Source organism: Callithrix jacchus, chromosome 6 (genome assembly GCF_049354715.1).
Source record: "Callithrix jacchus isolate 240 chromosome 6, calJac240_pri, whole genome shotgun sequence".
In the NCBI taxonomy this organism is placed as follows: Eukaryota; Metazoa; Chordata; class Mammalia; order Primates; family Cebidae; genus Callithrix; species Callithrix jacchus.
In genome coordinates this window covers 27,429,354-27,446,996 of record NC_133507.1, presented here as the reverse complement: position 1 = coordinate 27,446,996, position 17,643 = coordinate 27,429,354, and the positions used below count along the sequence as shown (strand labels likewise).

At 39.1% G+C, this 17,643-nt stretch overlaps 1 protein-coding gene across 7 annotated transcripts in view; it reads left to right on the top strand.

Annotated features, from left to right (window-relative positions):
- Window positions 1-481: 481 nt before the first annotated feature.
- ZFAND6 (zinc finger AN1-type containing 6) overlaps window positions 482-17,643 on the top strand; it is a 56,168-nt gene continuing 39,006 nt past the window's right edge. For 2 of the 7 annotated variants that reach the window (XM_008998516.4, XM_002749206.5), the window contains exon 1: window positions 482-599. The gene's annotated coding sequence lies outside the window, so the exon portion shown is untranslated. Of the gene's footprint in view, window positions 600-699; window positions 865-13,376; window positions 13,464-17,643 lie in introns of those variants that run through there. The other 5 variants (XM_035303999.3, XM_035303998.3, XM_002749207.6 and 2 more) reach the window with 3 other exon arrangements.

The window sequence follows — 17,643 nt, the reverse complement described above, 5'->3', positions numbered from 1 at the left end:
GTGAAGACAAGCTCAGAATTCTTTACTGTACAAGCGGCAGGTGGAGTGCAACTCTTTTTGGTGCCTCAATCCGAGACGGGGCCACGCCATTCCCTGCGAGGTAGCAGAGGGACCTAATCGAACACTGAGAATCTCCGCGGGACCCCTTAACTACGTTTTCCCGTAGCTATCGGAGGTAGAGAAACTGCAGCGGGATAAGCCCTAACGAGGACTGTGAAGCAAAGTACAGCGGAGGTGCGGAGAGCTGAGGAGCGTCTTCTTTCGCTCCGCCCCGCCTCTTTTCTTGTCTCCGGCCAATTGCCGCGCTCTCCGAGTCTTGACCCCGCCTCCTCCGGCCTGCGGCCCCGCCCACGCCGGTAATAATTAGGGTGCGGGCGGGGGCCGTCGCGTCAGCGCCGGGAGCCGGCCAATCCAGTGGCTCTCCTTGGCGGTCGCGTCATAAGCCGAACAGCCAAACAGAAAAGTTTAATAAACAGCGGACGGAAGGGCCGCGGCGGCTGAGCTGGAGCGAGCAGGGTTTCGGCAGCCTCACCTGTCCCCATTCACCGGAGGTACCGGCGGCGGCGGGAAGCATCTCAGGCGGAGAGAGCCGCCGCCAGGTGAGAAGCGGGGCCTGGCCGGCCCGGCGCTGCCCCTCCCCCGCCCGCTCCCTTCCCCCACCGGGCTGAGGCGAGGCGAGGCCCGCCCCCGGTCCCTCCCGGCTCCCGCGAGCCGGAAGCGGAGGGCGGCTGGACGGCGCGCAGGTGGTGGGCCCGCCGGGGCCGCGAGGGCGAAGACTCCCGGCTCCGCGGAGAGGGGCGGTGCGAAGAGCGGCGGGTTAACCTCAGACGCGGCGCCGGTGGCCCGGGGCCGCTTCCTGTCAGGGTGGGCGCGCCGGGGTCGGGAACCTCAGTTTCTCAGGGCCGCGGAGCCCGCGATGCGCGCTGCCCGAGTGGGTTGGCGGGCAGGGGTCGGAAGGGTTCGGAACACTCTCGGGCGTGTCAGCCCCGCCTCCGAGTCTCGGGTTTTCTTCGGGATGTTTTTCCACCTGCAGTGTTTTCAGAAATGAGCCCGGGGGCAGCCCGGAGTCTCCAGCTCGCTCTGACTGGCGCCGGGAAGGGAATTGGTCGTCTTTCCCTGCTTGGGTTTAGCTTGCTTAGGATTCTGAATTTTCTGTCTGCTCTTTTGAAATAGTTATTTTCAAGTTTTTGTCTCTAGCTACCTAAAGAAGTACAAAAGAATGTGGCGTTTGAAATCATTTTAACTTGGTGTCGAAGTCATGTGCTAACCACACAGTTGGGACTCTATGATTTACCTTCGTAACTCGGAAGTTGTGACCAGTTGTGACGAAGTTAGGGCCTTGGGGTTACCTACAGATAATTTATATTAAGTTGTTTGGCCCTGAAAACTGGGCATAATAGGCCAGGCGCGGTGGCTCACGCCTGTAATCCCCGCACTTTGGGATGCGGAGGCGGGCGGATCACGAGGTCAGAAGATCGAGACCATCCTGGCCAACATGATGAAACCCCGTTTCTACCAAAAATACAAAAATTACCCGGGCGTGGTGGCGCGCGCTTGTAACCCCAGCTACTCGGGAGGCTGAGGCAGGAGAAATCACTTGAAACTGAGAGGCGGAGGTTGCAGTGAGCCGAGACTGCCCACTGCATGCACTCCAGCCTGGGGGACAGAGCAAGACTCCGTCTCAAACCCCAAAACAAACAAAAAAACATTGGGCAGAATTAATTATTTTGATGCTCCGAGAAACAGGGTTAAATTCCTCTTTCTTTTTTTTTTTGAGACGGAGTTTCGCTCTTGTTACCCAGGCTGGAGGGCAATGGCGTGATCTCGGCTCACCGCAACCTCCCCCTCCTGGGTTCAGGCAATTCTCCTGCCTCAGCCTCCTGAGTAGCTGGGATTACAGGCACGCGTCACCATGCCCAGCTAATTTTTTGTATTTTTAGTAGAGATGGGGTTTCACCATGTTGGCCAGGATGGTCTCGATTTCTTGACCTCGTTATCCACCCGCCTCGGCCTCCCAAAGTGCTGGGACTACAGGCTTGAGCCACAGCGCCCGGCCCTTAAATCCTCTTTCAAACCAATATCAGAATTCGATTTTTTAAAAGTGTGAAATACCTAAACTTTTAAGGTTTTAAAATATATTTAAAGAGAAACAGATTATAAATGTGCAGGAGGAAAGTAACAGGAGTTGATGGATTTATTATCCTGTAGTGGTAACTTTCTGGGTGTATGCATGTCAGAATTTACACATTTTGCACTTCAAATACGTGTGCACTTTATTTTCAAGTATATGTCAGTAAAGGTTTTAAGAAGTAATCAAAATATATTTAATACCACAAAAAAGTACATAACACAGTGAAGTATGAACAGATAAAACTTCATAAATCCTTGACTCCTCCCACAAACCCAAAACTGGAACATTACTAAAACTTGCATTTGCCTATGAGTTTCTTATCCAGTGGATTTTGTGTACGCCACTTCGCGACTTTTTGAAAAGTAGTTTTGTCACATATGTTTGTATGCCCAAACAGTGTGGTATTTAATTTGCTTTTCTTTTGAGCTTTATAAAAATAGTATGTGGGTGTAGTTCATTTCATTGCTTTATGATATGTTAATCTGCCATAAGTCATGGGCAGTTAGACCGTGTTTTCATTGTTTTTAAAATTTTGTTTTTCTATAAACAGTCTTGCTCTATGAACATTTCTTGTTTCCGGCTCTTTGTACGCGAAGTACAAGAATTTCTCTAGAGTAAATACTTAACGTGGATTGCCTCGGAAGGTATTAGGTAATCAGGACTAGAATAGATAGAAATACTTAGAAATAAAATGAATGAAAAGCATTAGGATTCTGTATTATGTTTAAATGGAAGATTCATCACCATAGCGATTGAACTAAGCATTTGCATGAAAAACCAAAATTCTTGTTAACCTGTATATAATGACTCTTCTTTTGAAGTCACATTGTAGAAAGTCTGGCACTGTTTGGTGTCTCCTTTTCAATGCAAAAATAGTATGGTAGAAAAAACACTGGATTGTATGTAAAATAAATTACTCTCTCTGCTGTTCCTCTCCTCCCCTCTAATCTCTAGCAAATTACTTAAAAATTTCTCTTGTGCCTTAGCATAGTCATATAAAAGAAACTTGGCCTAAGCTTATCCTTCCAGTTTTGCACAGACTTTAGTTAAGGAAAACACCTGTCAAATGGCATGCCCTTTGAGGGAAAGCATTAGGACCAAGGTGTTATTCTGTGGAATTATATTTTGTGTCCTTTAGAACATTTTTTGAAAAGTTGTGTGGCATTTCAGGATTTGTTAACTCCATATTTATGTTTTAAATCAGAGAATGCCACCGAGGATCTGTTTCATTATACTAACAGAGACACAGTGACAAATTAGGGAATAGTGTTTCCTTAATATACTGACGATGGATGTGTTTGTATGTTTTGTGTTTCATTCTTGTAAATGAGAATTTACATATAGCTTTGAATAACCTTTTTGTTTGAAGCCTGGAGTAGAGATGGTTTCATTTTTTAAAATATATAGTTTGGAGAGAAATATCAGGATGCTTTGTTTTGATAGGGCTGTATTCTGCTTTTAAAAAGCTCATTTTTTATTTGATTATAAGGGCAGTGTGTGTATGGAGTTCCCCCCCACCAAACTGTGAGAAAGAATAGAAAGTTACTAAGAAAAGCCAATCATAGATGACCGTTGTTAACATTTTGTCAGGTATATCCCTGGTCTTTGTGGGGTTTTTTTCGTTTTCTTTTTCTTTTTTTGGGGGATAGAGTCTCGTGTCGCCAGGCTGTAGTACAGTGGTGCCATCTCTGCTCCCTGCAACCTCCGCCTCCTGGGTTCAAGTGATTCTCCTGCCTCAGCCTCCCAAGTAGCTGGGACTACAGGTGCCTACCACCATACCGCTCAGCTAATTTCTGCATTTTTAGTAGAGACGGGGGTTTCACCATGTTGGCCAGGGTGGTGTCCATCTCTTGACCTCATGATCTGCCCTCTGCGGCCTCCCAAAGTGCTGGAATTATAGGTGTGAGCCACTGCGCCCAGCCTGTGTGTGTGTTCTTAATATCCTAAACTTAAAGAGTTAATTCTAAACATTGTCAGGCTGGCTCTTCAGAACTTATCCCAAATGTAATCTGCCTCACCTCCTTGTTTTATATAAGATGATAATAGAAGTCATCTAACTGGTACCGCTGCTTCAACTTTTCTACTCTTCTGCTTCATTTGAATGTGTAAGTTAGAGTATCTTACTTTCCGACTCAAAACCCTCCAGTAGCTTTTCAATATGCAAAATAAAATTGAAACCTCATACTGTGGCTTATATACCTCAGACCAGCAAAATCCACTAGAAATAGAACTCTAGTCACAAATGGGAGCTTCGTTAAGTAATTTAAAATTTTCTGATAGCCCCATTATGAAAAAAAGAGAAACTGGTGAAATACATTTTATTTAACCCTGTCTTTATAATTTGGTGTGTATTTTCCACTTACGGTATATCTCATTTTGGACTAGCTACCTTTTTATTTTGGGACAGTGTCTTGCTATCTCCCAGGCTGGAGGGCACTGGTGCAATCTCAGCTCACTGCAACTTCCGCTTCCCAGGTTCAAGTGATTCTTGTTCCTCAGCCTCCTGAGTAGCTCGGACTAGAGACACACATCACCCCGCTTGGCTAATCTTTTTTTTTTTTTTTGAGACGGAGGCTGGAGTGCATTGGTGCCATCTTGGCTCGCTGCACCCTCCACCTCCTGGGTTCATGGTATTCTGCTTCAGCTTCCCCAGTAGCTGGGACTACAGGTATGTGCCACCACACCCAGCTAATATTTGTGTCAGGGTTTTGCCATGTTGGCCAGGCTGGTCTCAAACTCCTGACCTCAGGTGATCCATCTGCCTCGGCCTCCCAAAGTGCCAGCATGACAAGCATGAGCCATCGTGCCCGACCTGACTTTTGTGTATTTTTAGTAGAGACCAGGTTTCGCCATGTTGGCTGGGCTGGTCTTGAACTCCTGGTCTCAGGTGATCCGCCGGCCTCAGCCTCCCATAATGTTGGGATTACAGGCGTGAGCCACCATGTTCAATCCGAACTAGTCAAATTTCAAGTCCTCAGTAGCCATGTGTGACTAGTAGTTAACCACATGGACAGTTCCATCTTATAAAATACTGTAACTTGGCCGGGCGCGGTGGGTCATGCCTATAATCCCAGCTCTTTGGGAGGCCGAAGTGAGTGGATCACGAGGTCAAGAGATCGAGACCATCCTGGTCAACAAGATGAAACCTCGTCTCTACTAAAAATACAAAAATTAGCTGGGCATGGTGGTGTGCGCCTGTAGTCCCAGCTACTCGGGAGGCTGAGGCAGGAGAATTGCTTGAACCCAGAAGGCAGAGGTTGCGGTGAGCCGAGATTGTGCCATTGTACTCCAGTCTGGGTAACAACAGCGAAACTCCGGCTCAAAAAAAAAAAAAAAAAAAGGTACTGTAACTTAACTAGTTATCAGTTGGGTTTAACTTACATTAGTTTATTATTTTTTTCTTATAAGTAGTGTGATAAGAGCTACTTCTATGTATTTTACATTATTTCTTTAGGATTTAGTCTGTCTTACAAATTACTCAATCAGAGCGTATGAATGTTTCTTAAAGTCTTTTCATAAATATTGCCAAATTTTGTCCTTAAAAGTTTGACCAACATCAAACTTTAATACCAAATTTTACCAAAAATATGAGAGAATACACTCTTGTATGTCTTTACCAACGCTATTATCTACCCATCTACCCTCCATCCTTCCTTCCCTTTCTGTAGGATTTATTATGTATTTCTGTAATTAATTTTCATATTAAAGACATGGATATTAGACATCTTCTAGTTTATCTTTTGCCCATTTTGGGAGGCGTTTTATATTTGTGATACCCTTTTAAACCTTCTATGTTTTAGGATTTAGGATAGCAACTTTGCCATATACTGCAGATATACAAACATATATATGTGTGTTTGTTTAAAAAAATATATATTTTTTGAGACAAGGTCTTGCTGTATGTCCCAGGCTGGAGGGCAGTGGTGCAATCCAGGTACACTGCAATCTCTACTTCCTGGGCTTAAATAATTATTCCACCTCAGCCTCCTGAGTAACTGGGACTACAGGCATTCATCACCATGCCTGGCTTTTTTTTTTTTTTTTTTTGAACTGGGCTCAAGCGATTTGGCCTCCCAAAGTGCTGGGATTACAGGCATGAGCCACTGTGCCCAGCCCGCTTTTGAATTTTTTAACTTAAAAAAATTGCAGCTTCTACATTTCGTATTTTATGTTGTGTAATGAAAAAATTTAATGCTATTGAATGTTCTTCTTTGTTTTTTATTTAATTTTTTTTTTTTTTTGAGATGGATCTCACTCTGTCGCCAGGCTGGAGTGCAGTCGCGCAATCTTGGCTCACTGCAACCTTTGCCTCCCGGGTTCAAGGGATTCCCCTGCCTCAGCCTCCCAAGTAGCTGGGACTACAGGCGTGCACCACCACGCACAGCTGATTTTTTGTATTTTAGTAGAGATGGGGGGTTTCACCATGTTGGCCAGGATAGTCTCGAACTCCTAACCTTGTGATCCGCCTGCTTCGGTGTCCCAAACTGCTGGGATTACAGGCATGAGCCACCATGCCCAGCCTGAATGTTCTTCTGAGCAGAGGTTTAGCTGTATTACATAAATTTTGATGAGTAATATTTTTCCATTCATTCATTCATTCATGAGATGGAGTCTCATTTTGTAGCCCAGGCTGGAGTGCAGGGGCACAATATTGGCTCACTGCAACCTCTGCCTCCCAGCACGCAATTCTTCTACCTCAGCCTCCCAAGTAGCTGGGATTACAGGCATGAGCCACCATGCCCAGCTAATTTTTTGGTATTTTTTAATAGAGACAGGGTTTCACCAGGTTGGCCAGTCTGGTTTTAAACTCCTGACCTCGTGATCCGCCTGCCTCAGCCTCCCAAAGTGCTGGGATTACAGGCGTGAGCCACTGCACCTGCTCATATTTTTACATTTATATATTTAAAAACTCCTGCAGTTGCAGTTTTTATTCTTTCAAGTATTTAAGCACCTGGTCTATCTAGACATTGTGCCAAGTGCTGAGGGTATAACTATATACAATACAAGGTCTCTTGCCTTCAGTTATAGTCTGTTGAGAAATATAGACGCACCAACAAATAAAGAATTTTCAGATTTTGATAAGTGTGTAGGAAGTAAAGAAATAATAGAAGGTGGCTCATGCATGTAATCGCCAGCACTTTGAGAGGCCGAGGTGAGTGGATCACAGGTCAAGAGATCGAGACCTGAACAACATAGTGAAACCCTGTCTCTACTAAAAATAAGAAAAATTAGCTGGGCGTGGCAGCACAGGCCTGTAGTCCCAGCTACTCTGGAGGCTTAGACAGGAGAATCGTTTGAACCCGGGAGGCAGAGGTTGCAGTTAGCCAAGATTGCGCCTTTGTACTCCAGCCTGGTGACGACAGAGCAAGACTCCATCTCAAAAACAAACAAAACAAAACAAAAAAACCCCAAATAATAGAAGGTGCTAAATTCTGAGACTGTCTCTGAGGATATCACGTTTAAATTGATCAGTGGTACCAAAGAGTGTGTGGAAGTTTCTTTAGCTTTTACAGTCTGTCAGAACATTTAAAAAAAGACTTAAAGTTTTTTGTTGTTGCTTTTTGTTTTTTTGAGATGGAGTCTCACTCTCGCCCAGGCTGGAGTATAGTGGCATGGTCTCGGCTCACTGCAACCTCTGCCTCCTGGGTTCAAGCAGTTCTCCTGCCTCAGGCTCCTGAGTAGCTGAGATTACACCATGACTGGCTAATTTATGTATTTTTAGTAGAGACGGGGTTTTACCATGTTGGCCAGGCTGGTCATAAACGCCTTACCTCAGGTGATCCGCTCACCTCGGTCTCCCAAAGTCCTGGGATTACAGGTGTGGACCACCTCCCCTGGCCAAAATGACTAAGTATTTTTGGCAAAAAGTATTTTGTGAAAATTGCCTTGCAGGCCTGGCTCGGGGCCTCACGCTTGTAATCCCAGCACTGTGGGATGCCAAGGTGGGTGAATCACCTGAAGTCAAGATGTTGACCAGCCTGGCCAACATGGTGAAACCTCATCTCTATTAAAAATATGAAAATTAGCCGGGCATGGTGGCTGGCACCTGTAATCCCAGCTACTTAGGATGCTGAGGCAGAAGAATCTCTTGAACCCTTGAGGCGGTGGTTGCAGTGAGCCAAAATTTTGCCACTGCACTCTAGCCTGGGCGACAGAGTGAGACTCTGTCTCCAAAAAAAAAAAAAAAATTGCTTTACAAACAGTTTCACTTCAACTGGATCACTGCCCCAAAGGTTGTCCTGTGTAAAAAATTTGGAACTGTGATTCTGAGTTCTAAAATCAAGAAGTTGGAGGAAGTTTCCCAAGTGAAGGGAACTGCTGGCACAAATGGCACGTACACAACATGCTTGACTTGACTTTGAATTTGACAGAAGATTGGATTGGCTGGATTTTACTGAGTGAGGATGGGACAAGTTTTGTTTCAGGACTTGCTTGGGAGACTTTTATTTTATTTTTTTCCCAAGTGGTAGGGCTGCTTCCACACCTCCTGCCTTCCTGTGAAGTTTTGATTTTGTGATCCTCAAATCATTCTTTTACAAATAGCATATGTTATTTTACCTCTTGTTACTTTTCTTCATTATTTTTACTGTGCTTTCAGTTTTCTCTACTCAAGTCCTTTGGTTTTGCTTAATTGTGATTTTCTTGAGGAATCCTTCCTTGAATACCACAAAATAGGTTAGGTCCTTCTATTGGCTTCATGTGCTCATTTAATATTGGGTATTTCTTTCATAAACATTTGTAACAACACCAGTTCATTAAGTTTGTGTGAATTGTTTTAGTGTCTATTTCCTCTTCCAGATTGGTACAGTCTGGTAGCTCCACTTGTGGCTATTTAATAAATTTTAATTTAAGATTAAAAATTCAGTTTCTCATTTGTATTAGTCACATTTCAGGTGCTTACTCAGTGGCCTTATGTGGCTAGTGGCAAATGTGTTGGACAGCAGAGACAGAGTCTTCTGCAATAATAGATACTAATTTATAGTCCTCGTGGCTAATGGCTACCATGGTTTATTTAAATAGTCACATCTGACTATTGAGATGTGGCAAATCTGAATTGATGTACAGAGTATGAAATAGGAACTTGATTTCTAGTACAAAATAATGAAAATAACTCCATTTAAAAAATATTGATTACATATTGAAGTAATATTTTACATACATTGTGTTAAAATATACTATTAGTGTTAATTTTATTTATTTTATTTTATTAAAAAGATTTTTTTTATGAGACCCCTTGTCCAGGCTGGAGTGCAGTGGCGCGATCTTGGCACACTGCAACCTCTGCCTTCTTGGTTCAGGCAATTCTCCTGCCTCCACCTCCCAAGTGGCTGGGACTATAGGCGTGCACCACTGGCACCCGGCCTATTAATTTTGTTACTGTTGTTGTTGTTGTTTTGTTTTTGAAACACAGCCTTGCCTTTGCTGCCCAGGATGGAGTGTAGTGGCGTGATCTTGGCTCACTGTAGTCTCAACCTCCCTGGCTCAAGAGATTCTCCCACCTCAGCCTTCCAAGTAGCTGGGACTACAGGCGGGTGCCACCACGCCTGGCTAATTTAAAAACACTTTTTTTATTTTTTGTAGAGACAGGGTTTCACTGTGATGCCCAGGCTGATCTTGAACTCCTGAGCTCAAGTGATCTGATTGCCTTGGCCTCTGAAAATCTTGGGATTACAGGTGTGAGCCACCATGTCCAGCCAATTTTTATGTTTCAATGTGACTACTGAGAAATAGAAAATCACATGTGGCCCTCATTGTGTTTCTGTGAGGCAGCACTGGTCTTGTCCGTAAGTTTCTACAATGGTAGGGACTACATCCATTTTATTTACTGTGGTATCCTCAGCACATAATAGACGTTCAAAAGATTTGGTGAATGAATAAACTAACTCCGTTAACTTTTCAATGTTATTGTGTAGTTCATAGAGAATGTTAGCTATTCAACTTTTGCTTTTCAGAATTGTTCATTTTCTTTTTGACTGACGAAAGTGGTTGAGAAAAGTTCTTTTGGTAGCTATATAAAGAATTAGTCTTCATCTTTTATGTAATATTTTATTTATTTTTATTCTGGTTTAGGCTGCTAAGGAGAAGGGAATTTAGAGTTGGCCTGTCTATTTTCTCTTCATTTTTCTGTGTCTCGCACTTTTTCCTAGATGATATATAATATGTTATTTGGCACATGAAAATTTATGACTTAAAATCTTAATAGGTATTATAAATGCATTCTCTTTTATATTTGTGTCACGGTTGTGATCCCTGTTTCTTTTTATTCTGCATTAATCGGTGACCTTGTTTATCCCTTGAGACCTAAAACAAAGCAATTTACTGTCTTTCATAGAAAGATACCTTATCCTATCAGCTTGGTTTATGCTTTCTTATCTGTATGTTTCCTTAATGTTTCCTTTATATTTCCTTCCTGTTCAGTGTTTGAATGAATAGGCCATTACCACCCTCCCCAACTCCCCATACATACCTTGTAATCTTTTCCCTAAGGAATCAGGAGATAGACATCAGGAATTGCAAGCTCAAATATACACCTTACTTTTGTAGGCAATGTGTATTTGCCAGGGAAATTTTTTTTTATGTTTTATTACCCATCGAATGGTGTTTTTTCAGAGTTTATCCTTAGTGATCCCGGTCATGTTTTGCTAATGTCAGGGTGGTCTTTTTATCAGCTACAATAAACCACCAATTGTGCCTAGAGAAAATGCCCAGGATTAATTTCTTTTGTAGGAAGAGCAGTTTGAACTATCTGGAATCCTTCAAAATTCTAAACAGTGTTTCCCCTGTTCTCTATATATTCTGCTAAAAGTTGTTCCTGATAGTCTAGATATTGATTCTTTATATAAGTAGGGTCTTTTTAATCAAAAATGAAGTGGGACCAAATTGTTCAGTGGTTTGTTCTCTTCTAAATTGTTTTTAGCTGATAAGATTTGGGAAACTTTCTGGGCTCCCACAAATAATATACAATACATCCTTTGAATACTTGATGCTTAAAAAGTATTGTGGTGGCATGCAATCAGGGAGCTCCAGAGCTTTTTGCAGGCTCCTTGTTCCTGAGAAGCAATATTGTTTTCATATTATTTTGGTTACAAATGTTGTGGTTTTGACGTTGCTTTCTTTTTATTTTTTGCTGTTGTTTTCTGCTGCCTCTGATTTAGAAATGGAATAAGCTACTCTTAATTTTAACCTGTTTGCTACCTAAAATGATAATCAACTTGTTGATGTTCTTTCAAGCAGGTCCCAGAGATCTTAGAACAATCTGGAATCAATCACTAAGTCCAAGTTGGCTTTTTTCTTGGTTATATATAGATTGATAGTGGTCTTGGTGTTATATTAGTGTATGATTCATGTTTGTTTCATACTTAACTTTGAAGTGAAAAAGCTGATGCGAGAGCAAGAGTTTTAGTTTCCATAACTATCTACTCATTTTATGCTTGCCAGATTTTAAGATTAAAATATTTGCCATCTCCTTTTTTTTCATTAAACTTTTGTCCATCTACAGTCAATTTCCCTCAAGTCTTATGCTGTAATTCAGGCTATATATTCTTTCTGCCAATTGCTTCTGTACCTTCTCTGCTTCCAGTGTTCTTTTGCAGGAATGTCCACACAGTGGGAAGAAAACCTGAACTTGACTCATGAAGTGCTGGGCATTCAAAGCAGTGAATCCTTGCAAAGGATCTTGGGACTAGACCTCTGTGAATTGGCTCTTTCAATTTGTCCACTTAAAGGGCATAATAGATTATGCAGCTGTTTGGGCTTCAGCAGGGTATTGCTCCATATTCATGTCTAGTTGCAATTATGTGAATTTTCAGTTTGTTACAAAGGGTTGCCTTTGTCAAAGCAATTTTGTTGGCTTTATGTTCTAATATGTGAATTTTCTCTGAGGAAAAATAGTTACAAGATTTTGAACGTTGAAAACTTTAAATTTTAAAATGTTTAAAGGTTTTGTCATTGTTTTTGTTTTCTGCTGCAAACTGAACATTGAAAACATATTTAAAGGAGAAGCCACTCTAATAATATGCTTTAATTTTCAGTTTATGAATCACAGGATTTTTGGTAGAGGTAAAAATTATACTTACACAGTAAACTACACATTAAATGCCTTTAAATCAATCAGATGGTGATTAATGTCAGAGTAATGTTTGATGGGCCAAGCTACTAAAACATAAGCAATTCTAATTAAAATATATAAACTTAGAGTATAAAAATAGCAAACTTGTTATGTATAAAGTGACAGTAGGTCTTTTTTGCTTAACAATTGGAGTTCCTAAATAGTGTCTCTTTAGGACCTCTGTAGTAAAAATATTAATGTAGCTTAGTGAGAAGTTTAAGAGGAATATACTTCACTTTAGGGTGACCATGCCACTTTAAAGTAATAGAGTGCGAAGTAGTTTCCATACCTAAAAAAAAAAAAAAAAAAAAAAGATGAAAAAGACTTAAACTTTTCTAAATTTTATACCTGATCATGTCATTAGAACAAGTGCCTTTTGCTATTAAATCTGTTTGCAAATGGTTAAGCATTAACCTTGGTAAAATACTCACATATCAGATCTGTTAAATGTAATATAAATAATATTTCTGCCCGGTTTTTCTTCAGTTTTAAGTAGAAATAGCAACCTTTGATGTCACTGAAATTTATACTCTGTTGTGATACCGAGAACATAAATGTCAGTGAATTTGATAGACATCTTAGAAATGAATCTTTTGCTTTCAGTATTTTAGTGCTGTATATTTTCACTTAAGCTTTAGTTCTCTCTTTAAGTCTTAGAAAAAATACTGGTTTGTTCCTCTTAGCAACATATTGTAATGGATTTTCTGTTGCCGTTTTAAAGTTTTAAGATAAAGTATGAACTCTATTAAAAATAATCTGTCTTTAAAGCATAACTTCACCTTCATTGCTCCGTAAAAATAATCAAATAATTTAGGCTAAAAGCATTGTATTTAAACAGTTGGTCACTGAACTTCAAATTAAAATTGCTTCTGTGAGATTTTCATTTATGTCACTTAGTTTATTTTTCACGTAGACAAGGGTAAGCAACAGTATATGATGGGAAAACTGAAACCTTTCTTACTGTTTCTTTAAGAAACCAGCTTATCCAGGGGGTTTTAGTGTATCTAACCTAACCTGCTAGCAAGGAAAAGTTCTTTAAAATAATGGATATTAGCTGTATCCAATCACAATTATCAGTTTCACTAACAGGGAGGAGATTTTACTCTTCAGCCACTAGAATTGGAGAGGGTGGAGCTTGGTATTCAGGTTTGGTTGCTTTGGAGTACAGCTTCAAGTGAAGTTAATCTGAGGTGAAGCAAACAGAAAATTGTGGAGGTTTTGTTGGTAGGATTTTTGTTCTAATCTTTTTATGATCCTTTATTTTATAATTTTGCTCCTTTATGATTCTGTATGTGCTACATTTTATCATTGTTTTTTATTTTCTGATGCAAACTGAACACTAAAATTAAGCAGGGAAGCAGAACAAAAGGGCTGTTTGGACAGGAAATAGGTGTTCACAGAGAATCAAACTTGACTTTCTCCTATCATTTTTAGTTCAGAATATGAGTGTCATTTAAGAATCTTAGAATCAAAATCATCTCCATTAACAGGGTTTTCTTTTGGATTGGTTGTTCGAACAGTCAATTGTCAGTTTTTATAAATGACATATTGAGGAGGTTCATTTGATATGTCATTTTCCTTAAACTTAAAATGTTAACTGAAAGATAAATGTGATAGGCTTAAATCAGTCTTTTTTAATCAATTGAAATGCCAACTGTTTAAATTTTCACTTCTGTACACCCCCTCTTTTAATTTCAGTATATTTTAATTTAACAATATGTTGACATTTTAATATGCTCATAATTTTAGCTTTGTTTTTAAAAGGGCCATTGATTCATATTATGAACAAAGTAAAACTGCTTTCTTCATTCAGACTATTCATTTCTTTCAAAGGTGGAGATAAGTAGTTAACATTTTGAAAAAGGAAATGAAAAGATTTATATTTTTAAAAGCTATTGGTTAGGCTACTAAAACTTATTTTAAAGTATCTGATTTTGTTTACATTTCTTATTTATGAAATAATTGTGGTGTATTTCAGTACCAGCATATTTTTTAGAGACTGTTTTCTTTATATTGTTGTTCTTTGTTCTCATAGAAATTGAGGTATAAATTGCAATAATCATTGCAATAATCAGACCAACTGCCAGCTAAGCGTTTTCAGCCATTGTATTTGCTATGCTGCTTGTTCCGAATCATGCAAAGGTTTTTAAATTAATGCTTTTCTGCTATATCTGTTGCTTAAACAATACTGTAATAATAATGAAATCAAGAAAAGTTACCTATCTACCCACCAGAAGATCATTGTTTGGTCATCTCATTTTTTTCCTGTTCCCTTCTCTATCTTACTATATTCTTGCATTTTTCCAATAATTAAGAATTTGTGCAGTTTTATGTTTTTTTCACTTAACTATCTGTTGAAATTGTTTTCATTGCAGTAACTGTAATTCTCTTCAGTTGATGTGTCCATAATTAACCTAGTCTTTTGACTTGTCTACTTCTAGGTTGCTAATTTTTCATCATCTTAAATAGTATTGCATTGAACACACTTCTGTGTGTAGCTGTAAAATATTTTTCTTTTTAAAAAATACTTCTTTCGAAAATATCCCCTAAAGTGGGCTTACCTAGATCAAAGGATATGAACACTTCAGTGGCCAAATTGTTTTTCTTAAAAGTTATACTAGTTTATATCGACACCAGCAGGATGTGCTTCAAAGTTTTTCTAATGTGTAGCTCCTTAAATGTTCTGTTAAAGTGTGCCTATGGAGCTCTCTGACTTTTGCCTAAAAGCCTATTTTCAACACCATTTTTCAAGATGTAAATGGATATAAATTCATTTTTCTGGATATTAAAATCAGCTGAAGGAAATTGGAAAAACTTTTACCCACTTAAGTGAGCAATTACATCTCTGTTTGATATTTTATTTACTTATTTATGTATTGCTGTTAGTGTGTATGGTGCTTAGTGTTGTACACTGGCTTTGTTATTCAGGCTGGCTTTCCTTTTTCTTCTATTTTAGGCACATACCAGCAGAAATATTTTCTTCCAAGAAAATATATCAGAAACATTTTTAGGAGGGGACTGGAGTAGTGCCAGTTAGCATTAGAAGATTGGATTGGTGCCAGTTAACGTGTATGAATAACCTTTGTCATTATTTGTGCATTTCTTAATTTTGAGTTTTTAAAAATACGCTTTGGAAATAGAGAACTTTTATGTATAATTGCAGGTTTGGAAATGGTATGTCAGCATCTTTCCAGTATTTTATAGGTTTCAGTTAAAGGTAAGCTAACTTTACACACATAGAGTGGTGCTAGACACACATTGTTTCTATTTGTGTTTAAGAGCATCCTTTTGACAGTGATCACAGATTATGTATACTCTTAATAGCTCATCTGTTAAATAGAATAGGTGTTAACTGGCATATAAACTAGTTGAGTAACGGTCCAGAATAAACTTGAGGTGTGTTAAGACAATTCTAACACAATCCTGATTTTTCTTACAAATGGCATAATCGTAAGCCATGGGCTGAGCTATAACTCACTGATGCAACCAGTAGTTTTGCATGTATGGTCTTGAGTTAAATAATCTAGCTCATTTTGCAATTTAAATAATTTAGCTTATTTTCTGTCAGCATTTATTTCAATTAACTGATAATTTAGTATCTGACTTTCAGAGCTAATGCTGATACGTTTGTCATTTGTGTCATTTGTGTTTGTTTCAGAGGAAAGTGTTTTTTTAATGTCTATTTATTTTTATGGTTTGATTTTTTTTCCCCCCCAGATACTTTGGTGTCTGGAACATTTCGGATAGAAGAGAGAAATTTAAAATTTTCCATATTTATATCACAAATATTTCTCTTATTGGTGTAATTGACAACATGTAATTTGTCTTCTTAATAAAATATTAATGTTATTGCTACCAAATAGAGATAAAGATAATTGTAAATACTTTAGTGAAAGTCATTTCAAGTTTAACTATTGATTATAATTTTACCGGGTACCCCAAGTAAAGAAATGATGTTCTTTTAGTGGTTTTCTAAACTGTAACTCTTGTTCTTTTAGGTATTTAGAATCCTTGGAACATCAGGTTCAAATGTTTACTGATCTTAGATGGACAGATTTAGGGAATATCTTCTTAGTACATTGGCTTCCTAGGGAGAGTAGAAACTAGTTTTCTACAAGGAGAAGAAAACTTTTACGTATTTGGGGCAAGATATGAATAGTGATGGTTGCATTTTACTCCCTTACATTGGAGATAAAATCATGCATTCAAAGTCTCTGTTGCCATTCAAGAGGAATGTAGTGATTTTTTTTTCCTCTGAGTAATATGAGTAAAAAATTTAATGGACAGTAAGTTGATAAAACTTGAAATAACCTAGAGCCATTTTTGTTGAAATCTATTAATGCTAATTTTTGAACTGATGTGTCTATGAACTTATTTGACTAAATCTGATTTTCTGTGTTTGTATGCCATTGGAAAAAATGAACTTGAAACAGTTTTGTGGTTAGCAGCACTTTGGTAGAAGAAAGCAGATCCGTCTATTGTTTATACCTTTTTTCCCTCCCCAGTATAAATACTCTTTGTCATCTGCTACCAGTAGATTTTTGTGAATACTTGATTTCTCAGCAACATTTAATGCCATTGACTACTTTTCCTTCTTGAAACTCTTCTCATAAGTTTCATGATACTGTCTTTGCTTTCCTCATTAGTGATCTCAGTGTCACTGCAAATTTTTCTTCTTTACAACCATTAAGTAATAGAGGCTCATGGGATTTTGTTCTTAATTCATTCAAGACCTCTCCTTTGATAATCTCCAGTCCTGTTTCTTAACATACTATACATATTAATGGTTCCAGCATCTGTATCTAAAATCAAAAAATTTTTGTTTCACTCTCAAGACCCATATTTATCCAGCTCACCAAAAGTCACAGTAAATGGGTGATACTGCCATCCAAGCCAGTACCTGAGTGTCATTCTGATTCTTCTCCTTCATCACCAGTTAGCCACATTAGCGTATAAATTTTAAATTCAGTGTCTCTAGAATCCATTTCCTTTTTTTTCTTCATGTGTTAGCATAAGGCCACAGTATAGTTCGTTATTTAGATGACTAAACAACCCCCTAATTGATCTGCACTTACATTTTGGGCTCTGTATTCTACATTCTTTTACTATGCAATCATATCTGTTTTTCTCTGCTTCATATTCATTACTGAATACTAGCTAGAGTGAAGAATAACACCAGCTAATTCTGTGCTAAACATTCTCAGTCCCCACACAACTTTAAGAACTAAATATTAATACTCTCATTGAAACAAGTAAGTCAATTTAGAAAGGCTAGCTAATTTGTGTAAGGTCTCCTTAGCTGGTAAGTGACTAGCATACTTTAAAACTGAGGACCAGAAGTTCTTTCCTTTAAGCACGGAACTGTGTGCTTTCCTGAGCTTACTTCTCTATTCCTTCCTCTTTA